Below are 15,232 nucleotides of genomic sequence, written 5' to 3'. Positions count from 1 at the left end.
GATTAGTGTTTCAATTAGTTGGGCTCGTAACTCTTATTATATCTTATGTTTTTTTGGGCTGCTGTGATAGTGTGTTTGTCAAACACATTTGCGGCAGCAAAGAAAGCTAAAGTGAAACGAGATCAGGTGATGATGGTCACCTGTTGATGGTTTTATAATCATCATGAAATAACCTGTTTCACTGATGTCTTTGGAATCTAACAATTGTGTTGATCCATTAATACTTTCACATCACAAACCCTGTGTTACTTCAGCATGAAATCCAGCAATATTATAACAATCAGTTAGAAGACTTTATCAAACATGAGCACAAAAAAAGCAGTTTAATATGACACACACAGACATCAACAATCAGCGTATGAATCTCAACAATGGTGACAATCACAAATATTCAGATAAACAAATTAATTCAGAACATCACTGAAAAGCTACTAATTCACAACAAAAACAACAGCAAAAAATAAAACTAATATTTAGAATCAAACAAAATAATAGGACAATTCAGCTGCATAATTTATTCATGTTGCAATGCATGCTGGGAGTTTTGTACTATGCTGGTACCCAGCATGCATTGCAGCAAAGTACTTTTGATTGTCACCATTGTTGAGATTCATACGCTGTTTGTTGATGTCTGTGTGTGTGTCATATTAAACTGCTTTTTTCGCACTCATGTTTGATAAAGTCTTCTAACTGATTGTTATAATATTTCTGGATCTCATGCTGCAGTAACACAGGGTTTGTGATGTGAGAGTAGTAATGGATCAACACAATTGTTAGATTCCAAAGACATCAGTGAAACAGATTATTTCATGATGATTATAAAACCATCATCACCTGATCTCATTTCACTTTAGCTTTCTTTGCTGCCGCAAATGTGTTTGACAAACACACTGTCACAGCGGCCCAAAAAAACATAAGATATAATAAGAGTTACGAGCCCAACTAATGGAAACACTAATCACTGTTATGGTGACTTCAAATGAAACACATACGAGTTAAACCTCTGTTAACTCTCAATAAGAAATCTGTAGACGTCTGACAGAAATAAAGTCAGTCTGGTTAGTAATAAGTGAAGCTGGTAATGCTGTTTGTGGAGTTGTTTAATCCTCCTCTGCTGAGATCTTCACAGATTTAATGTCTTCTTTTCTCCTCAGTGGATTTCATCTGAGGCTGTGTCTGAAGTCAGATGTAGTTCTTGTGTTTCTGCTCGTCTCTTTTTTCTGTTCTCTTCTTTCCTTCAGTGATTCTGCTTGTTAACAGGCTTATTAAGGATGAGATGACTCTATATGTAATATACACAGATAGTGTGGCTCAGATAAGGTCCAGTTCTGGAATATTTCTTTGCTCTTGGCTGACATGACATCCATATAGAACCTTTTTCCTGGTTACAAAGAACCCTAAAGGGTTCTTTTGATTGAACCCTTAAAAAGGGTTCTATATAGAACCTTTTAGGGGTTCCAAATACGTAGCGCCTGATAGAACCTTTTAAGGTTCTATTTAGAACCTTTTCTTCTAAGAGTGTATAGTGGAGATATGCTAGTGGTTTATTGATCTGTTAGGATTTAAAGGGTTTCTGTTGAGTTTTGTGTGTCACCATTGTGCTGAAGAGTAGAGCCTGAGCTTCAGTCCAGGATGAGCAGAGAAACACAGATGTTATGTTGCATGTTGCTTTATTTAAAGGCAGTGACTGTGTAGTTGCTGATGCATTGATGACGTTTTTAAGTTTTTCAACTCATGCATGTGTGATGATGATCACTAGTAGGATTTAGTTAAATTGATGTTTCTAGTAAATATTTAATGGCAATTGACCAATCAATTTTCTCAAATGAAGTGAGTTATCTCAGTTTTTAATTCAGTACATTGTTAATAACAGTAACATACTGTAAAGATTACATTAAAGAACTGTAAATTCACAGCTGCTCTTGTTTTGCTGCTTTTACAGGTGTGCTGTATAATTTTACAGTATAATTGTAGTTTATGATTTACAGCACTCTTGTAAAATTTACAGGCTTACTGGCAACCACAATTGCCAGTAAGTTGCTGTAAATTTTACAGCAATTTGTTAGTGCTGTATTTTTACTGTTAACTGTAGTTGATGTTTTACAGGACTCTTGTAAAATTTACAGGCTTACTGGCAATCAAAATTGCCAGTAAGTTGCTGTAAATTCTACAGTAAATTTTTTACAGTGTGGACAGGGTCATATTTTTATTTCCAAATCTTTCATTCATGACCTACACTTGTCTATAATCTTTTCAACCTGTCCGCTTTGATATCATTTAGTGCTTAAAACATAAATATAAAGGAGTTAGATGCGCGCCTTAAATATACGTGCAAATGTGCGAATATTTGCTAATCGACACATTTTATTATTGTTTAAATCAGGGTTCCTCAAACTCTGTCCTGGAGGGCCGCTGTCCTACAGAGTTTAGCTCCAACACTGATCAAACACACCTGAGCAAGCTAATCAATGTCTTCAGGACAGTGGCCCTCCAGGACCGAGTTTGAGGAACCCTGTTGTAGGGTGTCCCATTTGTCATTTTAGGCCTCAGAAGGGTGCTTGCGAGCGCCCCCTCTGCGGTCGATATGCGCCCTTGATGTGCACTTTTGCTGAGTCACGCACAAAAGTGCAGACTCTTAGGAAGACCACGAGTGCTTGGGTGCCATTTGGGACAGGGCCACCGTGGACATGAGGGAGCACACTTCATGAAACACTTGTCAGAGGACATCATTGTCATTCGCCTTAAAAACAAACGGCCTCCTGAAGACATAAAAGGTGGTGACGTGCGCTCTAGATGCCATTTAATACTCATGGTAACACTAGTAGTGACATCACGGGTTGTTGCAGGTCAATGTCATTGTCGCATTTAAAACATGTACTCCTGATAACAAATGTCGACAATACCTTATCCATGTAATGCGAGAGCACTAATATCTCCACTCACAGGTGGATTTCCTTCGCTCTCGAATATCTTCTTAATGGGAATGTACAAATTTAACATCAATCACATACATATAACTGTTAATAAACATGCACAAATTTAGAGAAGTTTTCATAAAAAACACAAACATTAGATATTTTTTTTATCTTTTATAAAAAATTCCCTCAACTCTTCATTCATCCCAGTAGGAAATAAAAATTTTAAATGAAAGATTAAAAATGCCTCTACTCTCTTTCTATTTAGGTAAGTGCCACCTCCTCTTACTGGAATTTTTATGAGTTCAATACTAAAGAATAAAAAAGAAGACAAAGGATGATTACATTCTTTAAAATGTTTTGCAACTGATTTTGTTACATGACCTCTTTTAATCAAACTCCTGTGTTCAGTGAAACAATGTTTCTCCGACATAAACATTTTTGCAAGGGCATATAACATTTTTGGTATTACATGTGATAAAACTTTTAATGTTTGTCATTTTTATAGATGGGATGTTCAAAAAGTTTAATATTATTGGTAAATTGGCAGTTAATGCACTTGCAACATTTATAATTTCCAATAGAGATTGTTACCAAAAGGGCTAACCCTATCCCGACTGAATCTGAAATCGCCCCCTAAACCCTCATTCCCTATAGTCCACTAATATAGTTCACTTGAAGGACTGAATGAAAACTAGGGAGCAAATTCGGACGGTGGTTAAATGTACATTGGGATTGAATGAGTGCACTCAATAACATCCAATATGGTTTCAGACAGCACTACAAATAGATGCCCCTTTAATAATGCCTTATTTGAGGATATAGGGGGCGATTTCACATTCAGCCTATCTCTGCAACACTTTGGATTAGTGACACTAAACTTTTTGTCTGGCATTGACACTCCACCCTGACCTCACCACATTAATTTGGTGACAGTGCCACCTATTGGTCAGAAGCAATGAGCAATTTTGTCACATTACAAGTCATTTTATTTATGGTAGTTTGCTTAAAATCATCTCAATGCCTTTATTTACTCATTTTTGCAGTAGGTCATAAGCTCTTTGCCATGCTTAGCTCTTCATTTTGTCTACACACAGTTAAATTAACACTCCACAGAGTTTATTTGGCGCCACTGTAAGGGAAACAGTTCAATTTAGCTCAAAGGGAATTATTAATTGATTTATAGGGAATTTTGAAAGAATCACTTATTTTACGGCCAAGCTAATAATCCTCTGCAGTGGATTAGCAAGGTAAATTAGATCAGCAGTTTAAGACAGTAAATTTGTGAGCGCATAACACAAGAACACTTCTCTTTAAAATACAAACATGACTTAATTGATTATTCCAACACATAAAACTAATATCTAACACAAACAAAAGCACACACACATTCACACAAAATTGGTTCTTCTTGTAGTTCTTGTGATTCTGCTTGTTAACAGCAGGGGTTCATCACTAATGCTTAATCATCACTTAATTAATCACTGAATTGTCTAATTAACACTCTGTAGTGTGGACATATACAGTAATTGTGTGTTCACACCAAAAGCGATGCATATATTTGTTTCGCGTTACTCGCTCTAGATTACTCGCGGGATGTTTTTTTGTTTCTCATGTCACTCGCACAAATAAAAACGTCACGCGATTAGGAGCGTCTTCACATTTTTACTTCACTGTCTATGGTCTTCACGCACATCAACAACAACAACTAGATTTCTTTCTGCCATTTCTCCATCATTAACCATGTTGGAGATAATTACTCTTGCCTGTTCCTGTTGTGGAACTCTGAAACGCAGAGGTGTCTGGTTTCACAGCACCATCCAGAGGCGCACACACATCTCAGTGATTTCACTCACTCACACTTACACACACACACACACACACACACACACACAACTCGGAGTGTTTCACCGTCTTCTCCAAGAACTATGCCTGAGTGACAGCCGTTTCCAGCACTACTTGAGGGTGACAGGTGCCCAGTGCACGGACTTATCAAAATGCAGTTGTTGAAAACTGATTGGCTTGCACGACAGCGCGTCATACGAATTTTACGCTTGAATTGAAATTTTTTAACTTGTGCGGAAGACGCGATTGAGGCGAATATTGGCAAACGTGTCGCCCAATTCACGTTCGCATCTTTGCATTGACTTTGTATTAAATCTACTCACACAAATAATTCAATTTGCGTTTGAGTATTTTGCTGTGGGGTTAAAAGTTGTAAGATGAAAATAAACAGAGTGAAACACAATTTAACAGTGATCAACTGTAAATTCATTTACGGCAACAAACTGTAGAAAAACATTAATTTACTGGCAACCACAGCTTACCGTAAAATCAAGGAAAAAACAATATTATACTGGAAAACATAACAGTCCTTTGTATTAAACTAAGTTAATTTAACTGAAATGTTAGTGAACGTTAATAGTTGATAAGGTGAATTAATATTAAACTGAGCTGTTTTTATGTGTTTTTGCACAAGATAGATCAGTAACACTTTATTTTAAGGTGAATTAATTACACGTCACAATCAAATTAGTCATATATGCATTTCAGCAGAATGTTATGGAATTTATAGTCTATGAAATTTATTTCCTCTGAATACATTTTATGAGATGGGTGTATTGTAGGAGCCAACAAGCAACTAGCTTTCGTTTTATTTTTAATAACACCTTAGTCTACACGCTATGTAAAGAGTACATTATTAAACCTGTTTTGTGTGTGTGTGTGTGTGTGTGTGTGTGTGTGTGTGTGTGTGTGTGTGTGTGTGTGTGTGTGTGTTTGCAGTGTGCAGAGTAAAACAGAACTGGTGTAAATCAGAGCAGCAGAAGTTTCTGTTTATCTGACAGATCACAACAAACCTCATCATGTGAGTATCTTTCTGTCTCTACATAAACTTCAGTCCTGAATCAAGCAGAATTTTGACACAAAGGTTTGTTTGTTTTTCATTGTTTTTCTGGGCCAGACCTGATAAAAATATCATTGCAGACTTTGAAGACCAACACCAGATTGAGTCAAGAGTGCTTGATTCCAACTTGATTCCAAAATGGTAAGACCACTTACGAGAAAAACACACCTGATGAAACTTTAGATTAAATATTTATTTTCAATCTTTTTAGTTTTTTGTTTCAAGTCCTTAGACCATGTAGAACACTCTAAATAATAATTAACTATGACATTAAAACAGAGAATGACTGCTGGCAAGAGAATGAAATCAAGCGAATTTGGGAAGAAATACAAACAAATGGATAAAACCTCAGATGATAGAAAACAATGTGCTTATGTTATAATTTTGCAGATTGGTTAAATATTTGTTTGTAATGAGTGTAACAACAAGTAACTCAGGAGTAACAATGTTTCGGCCCAGATCCGGCCTACATCTGGCACTTGTGGAATGCTGATCTGGCCCACATGCAGCGTGGAATGACGGCACTGGGCAGACCCATACAGAAAAAAAATATATATTGAAATATATTTTAAAGTGTCAAAAATATATGTGGCATATATTCCAAATACATTGAAATATATTTGCATTGTTGTTCACTTATATTTATCATTTTGAAATATATTCTGAAATATAACAAAAATATATGATGTTAAGTGTAAAATATATTTACATTTATAACATATGTAATGTAAACTATATGACAAAATATATGTGACCCTGGATCAAAAAAACTTGAAATGTTGAAATGTTGAAAACTTGAAATGTCTTATGTTGCACGGGTATATTTGTGGCAATAGCCAACAAAACATTGTATGGGTAAAAATTATAGATTTTTCTTTTATGCCAAAAATCATGAGGATATAAAGTAAAGATCATGTTCCATGAAGATATTTTGTAAATTTCCCACCTTAAATACTGTATATAAAACATTTATTTTTGTGAATGGATGCAGCACTATCGCCAATAGAAATGGACAACTTTAAAGGAGATTTTCTCAATATTTCGACTTTTCTGTACCCTCAGATTCCAGATTTTCAATAGTTGTATCTCGAACAAATATTGTCCTCCTATCCTAACAAACCATACATCAATGGAAAGATTATGTTTTCAGCTTTCAGATGATGTTTAAATCTCAATTTAAAAAAAATTACACACAAGACTGGTTTTGTGGTCCAGGGTCACATATGATCATAAAATGTTAAGCTTGCTAAAGAAGGGTCGAAAATGTATTTTGATCATAGTAATTCCTCTACCTTTTCCCCATACACAACAGTAGGCTACCATATTTCACTACTGTATTATGACACAGCTATAATAAATACTGTACTTACATTTAAATGACTGCAATGTAAAATGACAGATAGTTGCTTTCCTAGGACTATTAGGCCATTTAGGTGGCACGTACCTAACACTACGTGCAATTATTAGATTTATTGTTGTTTTATTGACATCTTTCCTGAAGTCATTTAAATATTGAAAATATGCACAATATTTATGATGCAAGTATAAAAGTGACACTCCAACAGTGAAGTGCACTTAAACAATAGATAGAACTCAGTGTCTATCACTGCATACACACACTATTATATAACTGTATTCAATTCTGTAAAAATAGGGGAAAAAACTCTGCATTCTATATGTTATTTCCTACATAAAATTGTCATTTTAGGCCAATAAAGTCAGTACAGGGGCAGCCGTGGCTTACTGGTTAGGGCTTCGGGCTTGTAACTGAAGGGTCGCCGGTTCGATCCCCGACCAGTGAGGAAAAATGTGGGTGGGGGAAGTGGTACAGCACTGCTCTCCCATGCCCACATCCACAGCTGAAGTGGTCTATCTAAAAAATAAACTGAAAATGTGTTGTTTGTTTGTGAAAATGTTAACTTTTTAAATTTCTAAATATATTTCAAATGAAACAATTTGCAAAAGTTAAAACATATTTGAACATATATGTAAACATATATGAAAATATACTTACATATATTTAACTAAAATATATTTCTTGGGCCAATTTCAAATATTTGCATATATTCTCACTGTTACCGAGAGGCACCTCTGGTTGACGCTCTCAGACATGGCCGATTCAGAGCGACAAAAAACCTGTGTATATTAAATATGGAGTCACCTCAGCCTTAATAAGCCTGTTAACAAGCAGAATCACTGAAGGAAAGAAGAGAACAGAAAAAGAGACGATCAGGAACACAAGAACTACAACTGACTTCAGACACAGTCTAAGATGAAATCAACTTAAGAGAAAAGAAGACATTAAATCTGTGAAGATCTCAGCAGAGGAGGATTAAACAACTCCACAAACAGCATTACCAGCTTCACTTATTACTAACTAGTTTTTGAGAATTATTAGAGGTGTAGATGTTGATGTTGGGCAGTCTGACTCTTGGCTTTCTTATGCAAGTTTGTGGTCTTTGTAACAGTGTTTACCAAAACACGTAATTGTTACAAAGGAGGCCAGAAACAAATATGATCAGGTGATGTAGTTTTAACCATCATGAATTAGAATGATTCACTAATCTCATCACTTACCATAAATGGTTACTTGTTAAAAAATTAAAAAATATACTTTTCACCAACGATTATTTCTTGCCACAGAACAGACATTCTAAATTGTGATTATTAAAATACATTGTGGGGAAAATTAATTTAAATTATCATATTTTCTGGCTAGTTTATAGTTTATAGTTTTTTATTTTTTTTATTTATATATAAACCATACTTTCACCCAAACTGAAAAAATGTAAAAGTTTAAATTGGTAAATTTTCTATAAATATTTTTGAGTCTCCATTTTCTTTTCTGACAAACTCCAGTTCTTGTTAAAACATGCAAATTCTGTGCATTTTGAGCACTTTTTGTGTGAAATCAGATTTATTTTGTCCATCAAAGTGTGCTTTCACTTTAATTGAGCACGTGCAGCTAGTAATGGGGACGAGACCGCCTATGCCGAGTCCGAGTCAAGACCGAGTCTTTGAGGAAGCAAGTCCGAGTCGAGACCGAGTCTTTAGGAGTCGAGACCAAGACTATAAAAACATGTCAGTTTTCATATTCATGATTTAATATCACCCCAGTTAATAATCAACAGTTAGGCCTACAGACTAAGCTATATTGGGAATTGTTTAGAGGAGCAGTCTTAACGTCTTAATATGGACTATGCTTTTACTATCATTAAAAAAATCCCTACCACATGCATCATCTTCTGCCTATTTTTCTAAACTGCTTCAACAGTGCTGCTCTGTCATCAACATGTTAAGCCCACCCTGACTTTTTCAATCATAGTTAGGACATGCAGAGCAAATTAAAGTTTTCTAGTTGTATGTATTCTAGTGATGGGGACGAGACCGCCTATGCCAAGTCCGAGTCAAGACCGAGTCTTTGCAGGGTCGAGACCGAGTCAAGACTGAGTCTTTGAAGGAACAAGTCCGAGATGAGTCAGAGAAAGCAGAAATCAGTCTCGAGACCGGTCTCCTACATCACTATGAGCAGCAAAAAATAGACTCAGCTCCGAAACCCCCGCTTCACTGCTGCTCACCCGCTGCTCCTGCTCCCGGTGTGAATGCACTCATTGATTAACATGCACGCCGGAAAAAAAATATGCGTCGATGAAGCTTGTGGTGTGAAACGGCAGTAAGGCTGTGTCTGAAAGTCAGATGTAGTTCTTGTGTTTCTCTTTTTTTCAGTGATTCTGCTTGTTATCATCAGGTGTTTTCAATAATCAAACAATCATCACTCAATTAATCACTTGAAGGAGAACTCCGGTCAATTTTAACATTGAGCTCATTTTTTTTTTTTTTTTGTAAATTTGGAGTGCTGTCAATACAGAGAACAACGACAAAAATCGGTGTTGCCTACACCGTGTTATCCTCTTTTTAAAATTTGCACCCTGTTGACTTCAATGGGGCAAGTTTTAAACCTGCTTTTAGCCTCTTAACATCCTTGATGTGTGATTACAAGTGCACAGCTAATGTGAGTGATTCCTTCCGAGTGATCACGGGTGAATCTGACTGCAGTAGATGTGAAAGAAATGAATAAAAGTGATGTTATTTCAGCCAGCGCTCATACCTGTATTTACATCCTGTTTTCGATCGAAGTCCACAGTAGTCGATTGTCGAGTTCTCCACTGTTGCTTAGTTACCTATGATCACGCGCGTGAACTCGACAATCGACTACTGTGGACTTAGACTGAAAACAGGATGTAAATACACTTCAGACTCTTCTGTGAAGTGGTCTGAACATACTTTTGTGTCCACGTGTATCTGTAACGTTAGATATTAAATGATTGTTATCGATTGTTGAGTTCACACAGTTAGTTATACCTATGATCACGCACGTGAACTCGACAATACTAATTACAGGTTCTGGTCATAAAATTAGAATATCATCAAAAAGTTTATTTATTTCAAGAATTCAACTTAACAGGTGAAACTAATATATTATATAGACTCATTACATGCAAAGTGAGATATTTCAAGCCTTTATTTGTTATAATTTTGATGATTATAGCTTACAGCTTATGAAACCCACAAAATCAAAATTAGAATATTACATGAAATCACACAGTAATTACACAGTAATACCATGGTCATTGAACCAGGTTTTGGTTCTTCTGGCAGTGTGGGCAGGTGCAAATCCTGCTGGAAAATGAAGGAAGCATGAAGTGCTCTGAAAATGTCCTGGTAGACGGCTGCGTTGACTTTTAATAAAGCACAGTGGACCAAAGTCCTCTTTTCTGATGAGAGCAAATTTTGCATCTCATTTGGAAACCAAGGTCCTAGAGTCTGGAGGAAGAATGGAGAGGCACACAATCCAAGATGCTTGAAGTCCAGTGTGAAGTTTCCACAGTCTGTGTTGGTTTGAGGAGCCATGTCATCGGCTGGTGTTGGTCCACTGTGCTGTCCACTCAACACAGCCGTCTACCAGGACATTTTCAGAGCACTTCATGCTTCCTTCAGCAGACAAGCTTTATGGAGAGGCTGACTTCATTTTCCAGCAGGATTTGCACCTGCCCACACTGCCAAAAGAACCAAAACCTTGTTCAATGACCATGTTACTGTGTAATTACTGTGTGATTTCATGTAATATTCTAATTTTCTGGGATTTTGATTTTGTGGGTTTCATAAGCTGTAAGCTATAATCATCAAAATTATAACAAATAAAGGCTTGAAATATCTAAATTTGCATGTAATGAGTCTATATAATATTTTAGTTTCACCTGTTAAGTTGAATTCTTGAAATAAATCAACTTTTTGATGATATTCTAATTTTATGACCAGCACCTGTAGAACTAATAGTTTGATAGCTAGCGAATGCAATCTTATTATTTAGACGTGACAAAAATAAAAGAAATTCAATTCAATTAACTTAATTGGGTTGTTTACAAAAAGACTTTATAATATGTTGAAATTATATGAACATTAACTTAATTGATTCATGTGGAACCGATGGACATGATCAAATCATGTAAATCCAACACGCATTTTTTTTTTTCAGTACGGAGGTTCTAAACGCAGATGTTCAGCAAAAGATCAATCGGAATCCAAACATTCAAATCAGGCTTCAGAGATTTTCTTCATACGGATCCCATTCTCAGGCATGCATAATAATGAACAAATCATTGATAAATGTACATCTAGTGAAGATAAACAAAATGGCAGCAGAACCTATAAATTAATTGACGGAGTTCCTTCAGACACTGACATAAGGATAAGAAAATCTTATGTCATGTCATTTGACAATAGAACCAAGAATGCTGAATGGGTGTATGAGATACTGAACAAGAGTACTTTACCTGAAAATATGATAGCTGAAAGGGATCCAAAGTGTCCGAAGCAAATGAGCTTTGGAACAAACACATTTAATGACGAACACTATCATCAAGGTCATCTTGCTGCGGCTGCCAATCACACGTGGTGTATGGAAGCCTATCATGACACTTACTTGATGAGCAACATGGCACCACAGCTTAGGGACTTAAACAGCAGCGTCTGGAAAATCCTTGAGAATTATTGTCGAGGCCTAGTTCTGGAATACAACGTCCGTAATGTGCATGTGTACACTGGACCACTTTACCTGAGTGAGCCAACAGAAGGAACTGATACTGAGTCTGAGTCTGGGTCTGAGAATTTACATCTGTCTGACTCAAGTGAAATGGAGCGTTTGGGAGGAAAAGTAAAGCCAACTCACTTCTTTAAGGTGGTGATTGTTGAAAACATGGATGGGACAGTGGAAGAGCCAGAATGCTATCGGATGCCCAATACGAATTCAGAATATGAGACAACCTCAAAAATGTATAAAATCGATATGGCAGACATAAAAGACAACAAAGAAAAAATAATTGATTTACTATCCCACTATTGGAAGCACATTGACGATATTGAGGATCAGTCTGGGCTGAAATTCAAAAAACGCTGTCCCAATGTGGATCTGGTGAAATCTATAACATTACAGACGATTACTTTGTCAGGAGAACACAAAAATGGAGAGTTATGCAGTGCTACAATAGATGTCAAATGCCTGTTTCAGGCGTGATTGTGTCACAGGAGCGAGGATCCCAGAATGCAACCAGACTTAAGAGAAAATGCTGAATTATTATTTTAAATGTAACTATTGGGTTTCAACTTACTCAAATATTTAACAATGCAAATGTTTAAAAAACAAATTTAAGCTGTTTAAATGTCACTTATATCTTATCAAGAAGCGATCTTATAGATTTGTATTTATTTTGTACATAAATGGACCAGTGAACATGTTTAGAACATATTTAGTTTGTGAAACCTGTTTTGTTTTCAGTTGAGTATAACTTTCAATAAAGTCCAGTACAAACGTTACTGCCGCTCATCAACGGCAGCTGTCACAGTTGCTAGGCGACAACAGCTTTCCTCCGTAGGCCAGACCGCCCCATTCAACAACGCTCGATTCAAACTTTGTGGACTTGGAAGGATGCAGCCTCTGAATTGGGAAATTCGCTTATAAGTGACGTGTGCAGTAAATTAGTAAATTCCCTCAGTGTGTTTGGATGAACTGACAATCTGAAGGAAAGTTTAGCAGTTAGCTTGCAGTTTTTTACTAGGTAATAATCCTATACTGTATATAGATGCACACCATTCAAAAATGTTTCTCATGATCTTAAACACACTGGTATAATTTTTTGTGTGAAATTACAGTATATATTCCAGGTTAACTAATTGCATGACTTTCTCAGTAATTCCACAGTAGGACTTCTCTTGTATCTAACTGCACGCTTAGAATATCATACTGTGTTTCTACAGTGCATTTGTATTACCCAGCATGCAGTGCGGCATGAATAGATTATGCTGTAGAGTTTCTTGATGATGTCACATCTTTCAAAGTCGATTCTCAGCAGTGTTATTGTAAAATGTACATTTCTGGCAATTGTTTACACTGCACCTTTTGATCTGAGAGATTGAGCTTAATTGCTTGAATTATTATTTTTATTGTAGACAAACATATGATTATGCTTATTTATTTATTTATTTATTTATTTATTTACAAAACTAAATATTGTGAAATGTGCAGTTCTGCAAATTAAGGGTGTTTTCTTTGAAGAAGCTAATAAACCTCACTTATAAAAACTGATTTATTTGACATTCTTTATGTAATACACAATTCCCATTGTTCATATTGTTTTTATAGTTTGGATGTCTTTGTTCTATTATTCTATTTTATTATCAAAACATAATGAGTGTTTACAAATGTGTATCTGAGTGAACTAACACATTTATGTGTTTTAATAAGCAGTTAGATATTTACTCATAATTATATAATTATTTCTGTACTCTTCCTTTGATGTGTTTGCACTGGTTTTGTATTGTAATAAAGGAGCCATTAATCACGATTCTGGTGACTTCAAATAAAACATTCAATGAAACATCAAACCTCAGTTAATTCTTAATAAGAGCTCGTCTATGTAGATTCATGATGTCTAAAACATCCAGGTAATAAAATGTTCAAACAAACTCTTTATTAAACGTTACTGGACTACATAAAACAAGTAAACAACACGTTTCAGTTTTCGTCCAAACACTCAGTTGTAAAAACACAGGAAGTAACTCTGGGAAATACACACTGACTACAGTCACACACATGTGACACATATCTGACACAAGTTGTGTAACTATAACACATTAGTGTGTAAACGTTTTCAACACACTTCTGCTGTCCATGAGTAACAGGACTGAAAGTAACATGATTGAGGTTAAGCAAAAATTACATAGTAATGCAATTCAGTAGCCAGTAAATTTGTGATGTAAATTTACACTTAAAACTATTGTAAAGTACTGTAAACTTGACGTTTTTATTCTAACCCATCAATAACCTATAACATTGAAAAGGCATGTTTAATTCAAATAAACATAAGAACAATGAATTTTACACATTTTGCAGTCTGTATAAACTCGTAGAAGAGATTAAAGGGATAATTTACCCCAAAACCCACCCTTATTCCAAACACGTCAGCCCTTCTTTCATCTTTGGAACACAAATTAAGATATTTTCTGACTCCTCCATGGACAGCAATTTTATTACCACTTTCAAGGCCCGGAAAGGTAGTAAAGATTGTTAAAATAGTCCATGTGACTACAGTGGTTCAACCTAATGTTATGAAGCGATGCAAAAATATGTAATAGTGCGGAAAAAAAATCGCACAAAAAGTATTCTCGTTGCATCATAGCAATAAGGTTGAACCACTGTAGTCAAGTGGACTATTTTAACAAAAAGTTATTTATATACAATATTTTGTCCCCAGTGTTAAATTAACACTCCTCGGTGTACATATAGGCCCAACTACAGGGTGTTAAAATTAACACTGAAGCAGTGTTGAAGATAATGAGATAATTGATTAATTAAGTGATGATTAGTGGTGACACCTAATGTTAATAAGCAGAATAATTGAAGGAAAGAGAAACAAGAAGAACAGAAAAAAGAGAAACACAAGAAATTAAAAAGAATCTTCTGCAAGATTAAAAAACACATCCTCGAAATGTGTCCTAAAGGTGACATATTATGCCCCTTATCACAAGTTGTAATATATATCTATGGTGTCCCCAAGTTGTGTCTGTGAAATTTCAGCTCAAAATACCCTCAAATCATTTATTATAGCTTGTCAAATTTGTCCCTTTTTGGGTGTGAGGAAAATTACGTAAGAGAATCACACTCAGTGTGGCTGGAAGTCAGTTCTGGTGTTTCTCTTTTTTCTGTTCTTGTTTCTCTGTCCTTCAGTGATTCTGCTTATCAGGTGTTCATCAGTTTCTCAATTCACTCACTTCTTTTCATTTGAGTCGACTATATTAGTGAACTAATGTAGGAATAGTGAATGAGGGTATAGGGTGTGATTTTGAACAGCCTCTG

At 35.7% G+C, this 15,232-nt stretch overlaps 1 protein-coding gene across 1 annotated transcript in view; it reads right to left on the bottom strand.

Moving 5' to 3' along the window:
* LOC311081484 (zinc-alpha-2-glycoprotein-like) overlaps positions 1–15,232 on the bottom strand; it is a gene marked incomplete at both ends in the record, with an annotated part of 524,658 nt that overhangs the window by 261,421 nt on the left and 248,005 nt on the right. The window lies entirely within an intron of this gene.

This window comes from Abramis brama (genome assembly GCF_963993115.1).
Source record: "Abramis brama genome assembly, chromosome: 1".
Classification (NCBI taxonomy): domain Eukaryota; kingdom Metazoa; phylum Chordata; class Actinopteri; order Cypriniformes; family Leuciscidae; genus Abramis; species Abramis brama.
This window is presented reverse-complemented; position numbering and strand designations above follow the sequence as displayed.